At 39.4% G+C, this 10,518-nt stretch overlaps 1 pseudogene; it reads right to left on the bottom strand.

Annotated features, from left to right (window-relative positions):
- Window positions 1-9,104: 9,104 nt before the first annotated feature.
- LOC126285688 (5S ribosomal RNA) lies at window positions 9,105-9,222 on the bottom strand (annotated as a pseudogene).
- Window positions 9,223-10,518: the final 1,296 nt, after the last annotated feature.

Genomic DNA, 10,518 nt, shown 5'->3' with positions numbered 1-10,518 from the left:
CGCTCTGTTATCTCGGAGAATAAAGCACCTGTTACTGTCCCGCTAATTCTTGGCTCGAGTGGGAGATTAAAATCTATTGATACTTCGGATATTGGGCAGCAAATCGTTGTTTAATCTTCACGAATCGCGTTATTAATGTGGAGTAATGCAGCCCCTGATCCCTCATGAGCGCGTATTTGCAGTTGGCTACTGGGTCTATCACGAGGCGCCATCGTCCAGCCTCGGCAGCTAAGAGCATTAATTGACGGAACCGAACAATTTTCGCAGCCGTATCTCGCGCTAAAGTCTGCTTCGCAGGACAACAATGAGCTACCAAATACAGGCTGGCGCGTGATCAAACTCAGCGACCGTATTCCCAGATAAGTGCCCCCAGCCCCTACTTCCAGATACAAAATATCACATACAAATTGCTTACTCCTTTGTAGTTTAGAAGTTGCTACCTAACCGGGATTGAGTCTAGATTCCCAGTGATGCACTCTTATCGGGCGAACTGAATAGTGTATTTCCAGTGAATCATATCCACTTTTTTATAATATCAATGAAACATAACTAACAACACTGACTATCAAAGATCAGACTGTAGACATTAAGCATCAATGAGAGTAAATGTCAATCCAGCTGTGAAAAGTATTTCACGAAAATATAGAACAGACGTGATTATAACAATCTAACAGGCAGATAGACGGTCAACAGGCTATTCATGGATTCAATATGAACATCTATTCCAACTATATGTAAGTTTAAATGCAACCTCACCTTTACGTACAACTGTTGTAGCATTAGGTAGACTCATCTAGTATAACATGTGTACGTTTATTTTCAAATGATAGAGCGCAGAAATCAGTCGTCCTTTCCATGCCGGTTTTATTCGGCAAATCTAGATTTCGGCTAGTGAATAGCTATTATCGATGCACCATTTCATTGTATCAATGCATGTTGCAGTTCGTCAATCCCCTGTTGTTCGGGCCCCCGCCACAATTCTTTCAAGACAACTATTTCTTGGAAGAACTGTGACAGAAGCCAGAACAACAGAGGACTGACGTGCTAGAACACGCATTTATACTATGAAACGGTGCACTGATAATGGCTAGGCACTAGCCGAAATCTAGATTTGCCGAATAAAACCTGCAAGAAAAGGACGACTGATTGCTGCGCTCTATCATTTGAAAGTCATATCACAGTCGTTGAGAGCACCCACGTTCCTATTGGAAGGTAACCTGATGAATAGGTTTACTTGAGAATGAAGCTTGTAGTATAGAAGAGACACTGCATATTGCAGCTTACCTGGAACTGTTAATTATAAAATATCGTATTACAACTCATTCTGTGGTGCAGGCCGGACCGAAAGAAAAATATTGATTATATCCACTGTTTTATAAAAATGAGCTAACACATTTCTCGCATTCTAGTATGACTCTTTTAACATACTAATAACATTTTGTTTCCAAAACGGTGGAAATCCCGCCTACAATTAAAATAGAAAAGTGTCTTTACTTCGAAAGAGACATTATTGTTTCGCTGTTTTATTTCCCATGTCACAACAACAACAGGAGCTCCACTTGAAGTTATGTGAACTACGTCATAGTAATGCTTCAGTTGTTTCAGTGAGTGGTATATCGTGATATACAGTGTTTTCAGGGCTAATTGATGTCCATTATGGCATCGTTTGATGACGTTATAACGCAAGGTTGTTTTGCGAGGAAAAGGACCCATCAGACTGCCATATAAACAAGGAGAAGATCCAGAGATATGAAAGTGATGGAAGCAGCAGACCGAAGGTATCTTGTAAGCACGCTGTGAAACGAAACTGTTATTACTAAATAGCATAGTGAGATTTTACTGTTTATTTTGTAGTGGCAGCATTACCAAAACGGAACAAGATAAGTTCATAACTAATAACATTTCAGTAATCGAAACCGAAAGTAATAGGAGTAACCAAAGAAAGAGAGGGGCGGTTTTCTATTACCTATTTTGTTAATAGCGCTGAAGGAAGTAAATTAAAAATTTGTTGTGTGACTTTCTATAGCATTCGCAGGACTGATGCGAACCGTGCCCAACGTTTGACTGCGTATCAGTTCAAAAATGTTGTTTCAAGAGGAGAAATAAGAAGTGAAGAACGGGAAAACAAAAGAGTAGATAATAGCAAGGAACAGATATATGCACATATGTAACAGTGAAAGTATGCTTCCGGACACTATGGCAGAGAAAAGATAACAATTTTTAATTTTTTATTCTTACATATTTTTATAACTAGGCCAACATTATTAAAACACTATGTAACTTTATGATTTGATCTTCGTCTCTGAATTTCATCAGATTGTCTTAGGCTACAAAACTTTTAGGTCAATAAACATAAATAAAGAAAAAGTTACATAATGCATTGGCCTTACAGGAAAACTAAATACGCTATGTTTGTCATGTATTTTTCCAACCACGACATAGTAAACACTTGCGTGCAGAACTCAACACCCGAAAAATGTAGAACACCTTTCTGGATGAGCGTAAAGATGACCAGGACGCTAAAACCTATAACTGTCATCCATATTAAAAAAGTGTTTACAAGTGACTAGAACCTTTGTTTCGGGCCTCCACTCGCAGATGTCTGCAGTTACTGCGAGAAGAGACTACAAAGAATCAGGTGTGAGAATAATGACGAAATGAAGAAAAACTTAGTTTGTGAAATTTTTGCTCATAAGCAGAAGGCAAACAGCTCTATAAACTCTTAATAGCACCTGTCCCTGTAACATCTGCGTATTTTGTGCCTGCGTTCATGCAAAACTTCCTCTTGCCTCGAACATCTATGGGGGCGAGGGGAGCGTTTTATGCCAATTAGGTATGACAGCATTATTCAGATTCAGTTTGGAAGTAAATGGAAACAAACTTTGAATGATTCACATTTATTTTCGCGGTCAGAAGATGTCCCATTTTATATCTCGATTTTATGCTAAAAACAGACATATAAGAAAAAAGTAATTTGTTTTCTAATGATCGCGGGTCTCAAAACAAAAGCTGCATTATACCGGCCATGCTTAGAAAACTTACCGACCAGCATGGTTTAACTTTTTAAATAACTTATCCTGTATGTGGACTCAGTTTTTTACCTGCTGATAATACTTTTGGAAGGATTGGAAAGAGCAGACCAGGCAGCGAGGTCATCGGTCTCATAGGATTAGAAAAGGACGCGGAAGGAAGTTGTCCGTGCCGTTTCAAAGGAACCATCCCGGCATTTGCCTGAAGTGATTTATGGAAATCACGGAAAACCTAAATTAGGATGGCCGGACGCGGGGTTGAACCGTCGTCCTCCCGAATGCGAGTCCAGTGTGCTACCCACTGCGCCATCTCTCTCGGTGATGCTCAGGAAAAATGTTCTTGTGCCAGAGGATTATTATTTCATTTTACCAAAATTAGGTCGTGTTCATGTGTTCGGTACTGCTGAGGCCTGTATGAATGGTAAGATACTATAAAGTGGCATAATAAGTCACAGAGGTACTAAGAATCGCTGACATGAAGTTGCTCATTATCGATAGAAATTAATTTCAATGTAGGCAGGTATAGTTCAGTCTTACAGGCATGTGTTGTTATAGTCTGCTGAAAAGAGAGAAAGAGTGTTCTTCCATAAATGTGTGAGAGTTGTCATTGGGAAGCAAAATGAAACCATCTCGCTATGCCTTTCTATGAAAAGACATTCAGTTTTGAAGATGGTACGGAAGGCATGAGGTCATGAGATCAGCATAATATTCCTGTGGTTCATCACAGTTGTATCGAAATACGGTGCGATGTATATTAAACGTACATAAATCAGTACAGAAGTATTAAAAGTTACAGTCCTGTGATGTTTATTAGTAAATAGTTTGTTGCACCAAAAGGCTCATTCCTGCACATTTTAAAACAATATTTCTCTGTTTTAATCACGTCCACTTGAAATAATATACTGTACAGTGTTCTAAGTATTTGATATAATATTTTAAAGTGTTATTATAACAAGAATAAATACTGAAGAACGTTATGCTGCAAATAGTTGCAATTTGAATATTACGTTATCTCAGTGTCGGCACCGCACACCATGGACACCAATCTAACAGTGGCGTGGCGCCCTTTACAACCTAAAACAACCTAATAGTCTTAAACCACATCTCCAAAGAAACTGTTCCAATTCCTGAAAATATGGTGGAGTAGATAAAGGTAACTGTAATCGTCTCCCCGCTGTAACCAGACACCCTCCTCTAGCACTGCCTTTCCTCAACAGTAGTTGTCGACACCAGTATTATTTTTCGAATTTTGGACAGGTCAGTATTATCTCAATTGTTTTTCTGAAAACTTCCACATAGTTTTATACACAGAATGTTATATTTCGAGCTAAAATTTATGAAAAGGAATTACTTTATAAAATATTTTGGTTTTAATATTATAATCGATCAGTTCTAGTTCTGAATGTACAGTTAAAATTATTTTTTTAGAACATTTGAAATTACGAATTATTTGCACACTTAAAATTTCTATTACTAATTATGCAATACTGTACTGTTTACTAAGCATATTTCTGGATTCATTTATGATGATAATAATAATCGAAATTAATAATGCAATGAAAACTAGTAGGAATTCATTTGTTAAGAAAAATTGTAAACCCTTTGGAATATTGTTCATTCTACAGAGTGTGAGAGTCGTAAGCTTGCCTTTGATGTAATCGGACGTATTTTCTGTAATTGGTGCGAATATTGTAATTTCGGCTTTCTTAACGTTAAAAATCAAAATACTGTATGATAAACTAAAATGTGAGAAACTCTGTGGAAAATATATTTACGTAAAAAAATTCTGGAACAACAATCTTCCAATTTATATAGTTCTAACCAACCGTGAGGTCCGGATGTTAGATTTTCAGCTTCAAGAATAACACCCCTAGACAAGAAGAACTGGAGCCATCTCAACATGACAAACTAAGTAAACTTGAAAGTTTATTTTATTCTTCGCTCCTCTAAAATCTTCATAACTGACTTTGATAATTAATTACTTTAACTCGGAATTGTTCAATTTGGACAACAGACGGAAGAAGGAAGGAGGGGGGAGATTATAATATGCACAGCACATTGACAAGATAATGTGTCAAATCCCATGATTGTCAGTCCAAAGAAACATTTTATTTCATGGTGTCACTCACAAAACTTAACCACTAGAGACAAACCATGTCTTAGAAAATACGACCACTTTTGGAAGGTGGTCATTTATTCTGCAACATTTCATTACAACAGAAATATAAGACATTAACGTTTGAAAATATATAGCACATACCAAATGCGGTAGCCAATCAACTTATCAAGCACCACTGAATACAAATCTCTGTTTCTTTCAGTCTCTTTCTCGTACTATTAGAATTGCTTTAATGTGACGATTCTTTTTGGAAAGCTGAAGCATCTCTGACTTACACCGTAGATTAGAAATACCTCTAGAGTAAGCAAATGCGGACAAACCTACGCCCGAGATCACGGTGGCAGTGTATGTTGACAACACAAAATCAATTCTGCGCCTTTAAATGCTCACTTCAGAGATACTTCTACTCGATGGATTCCACAAAGAATGGTGCACCTCTGCCAAATTTAAAGAGTGAAGATCTTCGTTTTCGCGCTTAACATATACATTCAGGAAACTCCTCCTCACTTTTGTTATGCACTGCGACAGCAGCGCTCCAAGCGAACATCAACCTACTCATCTGAATAAAATGTCGGATGACTGAACAGAATCGTTTGTTCTGATTTGTAACTATAAGGAGCGTAGGTAGTGGGATAAAAATCGGCAGTGACTAAAAATGATACCGCATTAGCCTTTTTTTAGTTTTCTGTGCATCATGGAAGGTGTAGCCTGGTACATCACAGGACAGTTGACTTACAATTCGCTTGCAAATTAAAGATACCTGCTGAAGACTGTCGTTTCCTCCTAAGAAAAAAAATTATAGTAAACAGCAAATCACTCTTTGCAGAAAGACGCCATACATCTCCCCGACAACGTGAAGATCTTTTCACTACACTTTCGGTCAAACCAATGGAAATGGAACGTGGAATCTTGTGTCGAATGCAATACCTGCATTACTTAGCGTACCCAATTAGCCACCCGAACCTTTGCTAAAGGAAAACCCACACAGGAGACGCAGTAAATCAACAGCAGCAATAAAACTGTTTCCTGAAACTGAAGAAACCAATTCCACAACTGTTGCCACTTCAGAGCCACAAACGGCAAGAATCTTTAACACATTCACTTTTGAAACAAAAGTAATTACATTTACAAAAATATTCGTATATTAGAAAGTCGAGGGAAGTGTTGGTTAGTGGGTTGGCTTGGAGAGAAAGGGACCGAACTACATGGGCATCAGCCCGTGAGGGAAGAGCAGGACTGGACGCATCACCAGAATCCATCCAAAACGGTTACTTGTCAAGGAAAGTGGTTGTCATAATAACAACAGAATTACATGCTTATCCTGCGTACAATATCTGTTTATATTCTCTTGCTTTCAGTGGAGTTAGTTTGCAATGATACGTAGACTCGGAAGTGTTTCTTCATACTCGTAATTACGTCGTAGCTTATGTCACTGAACCAGAGAGATTATCCTGTTTCACATTTATTTCACAGTCATGCATGTCTCTTGATAATTTATTAGTGCTTGGAATACAAAAATATAATAATTATTTCGTTAATAAAGTAGAAAAATATTTAACATCAATATTATGGCTGGCTTTCTAGAAGCTAATGCGCTAATGTCGCTCCAGGTGTCGGGCGATAGTAAATTTCACAGAAGATAGTGTCCCACTCACGATTGTATACGTTGGACTGTGACAACTGTGGTATCAACGTTAGACACCACACCTGAGGTTGCGATAATCGATAGCGGTCCTGCACTTGCAACATCTCTGGACTCGCTGGCGCTTGCACGGCCGCCGTATGGCAGGGACACAGAGACTGGCAGATCGCACCAGCCGGGTCAGCTACAGTCGTCAGCGAAGTCGGATTAGAATAGCCTTCACCTCGCTAGGTTCGCAGCCTCTAGTTCGTGCATGTATTACGCACGTAATACCAGAATTGTGTTATCTTGCTTGTTTTATGTGGTGTGCGTACTCTATGACCTTCAGTACACACACCATCAGATTATTTGACTTGTCGCTCTAACGAAGTAGGCGAGTGTCAGCAATATGTCTCGTGGTCTTATCGTGGCCTTTTTATCTTCTGCCGTTAGGTCAGACGATAGAAATGCCACTTGCACGCTTAGAGTAGCAGATTGATAGTGACCAACTTTAAACAGAACTTGATCAATTTTCACACATAGTTATTAAAATAATAATAAGCATAAAAATTACTTAACTTGGTTTCGGACGGTATTTACAATTGACAACCTGAAGTTCCTTTGGTATTGGTATCGTAATCTTATTCTCACATACATCTCTGATACTTGACAAAAGTGTCTATACATTTATCTTCATAGCTATGTACAGGAATATGGTAATCTTATTAGGCGCCGCTGAAACTTGACTATAGACTGGTACAGACAATGTTGAACTCGTACAGACTGGTACAGACTAATGCAGACTGGTGCAGACTGGTGCAGGCAAATGCAGACTGACTAATCGGAGGTCTGTACACATGTTACAATATCTTGGGCATTCATGTATCACTGTGCGAGTGTGATCCGCGAGGAGAAAAGAATCTACTTTAGCAGCAATCTCATTGGCTGTGTTACATATAAATACGCAGGTCATAGGAAGCAGAATTTGGTCCGTCTCTATGGCAGCGCCATCTCATAATGCGGAGACGGACGAGCGCTGCGCCTGCGCTGTTGTGCTTAGCAGGGCGCGCTCAAGTGGGAAAGTTGTGCATGCGCTGAATACGTGGAACTATGTGCACAACATTGTATAATCCAGTTAATCTTTGTTAAAGAGTCATTTGTATTCCAGAAAGATAGTTGTTATTAGTTATGTTCCTGGAGTGTGGTAGCAGAACAAAGTTAAGCAAAAGTTATTTACTGAAGTATTCCAAGACTTATTATTTTAGAATGTTCCAGATTCCTACAACCACCCCACTCGTGCTACCCTCAATCATCCCACTGCACATCCCAGGGGTACCGATCGAAAAACATCCTGCATTTGTGTGAGGTCATGACATGTTGCCATCGACCTTCACATCAGTAGCAACACGGGGCTGACACTCCCACAAGGACTTCGAGCGTGGCCACCGTGCTTCGCTGCCAGGCGATTTGGAACTCTGCAAGTCGTTCATCATCTAGTTTTCTGTCTGATGATTTAAATTCCTCCACACTTGTTTTTGTTTCTCAGCACACACAAGCTGGTTCCAACACAGTCTTCTGAGTATTGCACCCTTTTAGTTGCATTGCAAATATGTTGCTCGTATTCTGCATGATTTCTGCTCGCATCCGTAATATTGGGCGGAGTAAACGGTTCTATATTTGTTCTTGTTTCATGTAACATAGAAGCTGCTTTCGTTACACGGTGTTTTGTGGTCTTAAGTATATTTGTTACTGCATACTAATCTGCACTTGAACTGCTCGATTTAAATGCTCTGTAAGAATATTGCTCGTATTTATTTTTCTTCGTGTCTTTTTTTTTTTTACTTCCTCGCATTTAATGGATAATTCCATACTAGTAGCTTTGAACTGGTATTCAACTTCATTACATCTTGTCACGGAATTAGTATGTAATTCTGTTTTGAATCATGTTGCTGCTGCCACTGCGTTCCAAAAATTCACAGTTTGCAGAGTATAATTGTAGATGTTAGTGAGTAAGCTCCTTAGTTTTAATCGCTAGAGCATCCTCCCTTGCAAATGCTAAAAATGCACAGTAGTTATGAAAACCTGTTCACGCACTGTTAACAGGTACTAAAACTAAAAAGCAAAGTAAACTCCGCTCGAACAAGCCATGAAGACCCAACGGTACCGACCGGCCGCCGTGTCATCCTGAACCACAGCGTCATTGGATACGGATATGGTGGGGCATGTGGTCAGCACGTCACTCTCCCTGCCATATGGCACTTTACAAGACTGGAGCCGCTACTTCTCAGTCAAGTAGCTCCTCAATTTGCCTCACAAGGGCTGAGTGCACCCCGCTTGCCAACAGCGCTTGGGCGACCGGATGGTGACTCATCCTAGTGCTAGCCCAGCCCGACAGCGCTTAACTTCGGTGATCTGACGGGAACCGGTGTTACCACTGCGGCAGGGCCGTCGGTATCAACAGAACATTTCAGTACAAATCAACGTACCAGAACCATCGCCTTCAATGAAAATTTCGGAGTTCTCCATTAAATGTGAAAAGGAACGAAATACGGATGCGAACAAAAATAACGTAGAACATCAGCTATGCACTTACAATGGATTTAAACCATGCAGTTCACACACGGATTCGTAAAAAATAACAAATAGGAATGAGTACACACAGTACCAAGAGCCACGACGTGCGTATTTTTTATATGAAACAAAAAAAAATGAAGCCATTTACTCCACCCAGTATTACGGATGTAAGCAAAAATTAAGCAGAACACGAGCAACATATTTACAATACAATTCAGAGAGTTAAAAACTCACAAAGACGTCATAGTAAGGAACAGAATGTGATAAAACCAGCTTCTGTGTCTCGTCACGTCAGGTGATTTTTAAGTTTTGACAGGTGCTTAAGTGCAATTAATTCCACATTACAATGAACCTGAGGTCCAAAGACGACCGTGGTGTCATCTAAACAATTTTGTTTTTGGTCGTGAACCCCAGGTACGACAAGTTCACCTTGGTTTTTTTATTAAGTTTTGTGGAATTTATTACTTTGCAAGGTAACAAGAACATTTCCAGGTACACACTCTACCAGCAGGGTAAGAAGTCCAGCATTAAAATATGAATGAAAAATATTATCATCTAATAATTTTATTTCGCAAAGAAAGAATATGGCAGTTTAGCGTATATTTTCCGATATTCGAAGTTCACTTCCAGGCCACTAGGAGCGCTTCTGTCGTTATCTGTTCCGCATCGTAACGTGGGCCTTGCAATTCTTACAATTTGGTGTTCTGTGGGTAGCAGTATCTATGAAATGAGCAATGACATGCGCAGAAAGGAACTTTGTGGCCAACATATATCGACTCGGAAAGTGACGTATCTATAGCGAGACGTGGCGTTTGCATGTAAGCGTCCTGTAGATTTTGAATGTAAGTGAGTCGCTGAAACAGACTGATCCTGTACAAAAGTGAATTTTGTACGTCCACCTCATAGGTTTCTTAATAATTTGCATTCGATATCTGGACTGAATACTGCTTTAAGCTTTTCAGGTTTGGGTCACTGTCCAGATCTCGATGGTAGTTTTACTATAGGAAAGTCACTGGTATTCATTAAGTTGCAGTTGATTCCATTGCCAACTTTCTCTTTTCATAATTTCTTTTGCGCGTGCAATGCGAAACGGCTTCCAACTACGCCACAACAAAATTTCATGAAAAGGCACTGAATTTGGAGCTATTATGTGGAACAAATTAGTGATTTACCCC

The sequence above is a fragment of the Schistocerca gregaria genome, chromosome 8 (genome assembly GCF_023897955.1).
Source record: "Schistocerca gregaria isolate iqSchGreg1 chromosome 8, iqSchGreg1.2, whole genome shotgun sequence".
NCBI lineage: Eukaryota > Metazoa > Arthropoda > Insecta > Orthoptera > Acrididae > Schistocerca > Schistocerca gregaria.
The sequence above is the reverse complement of the archived record's forward strand: the minus strand, read 5'-3'. Positions and strand labels throughout refer to the sequence as shown.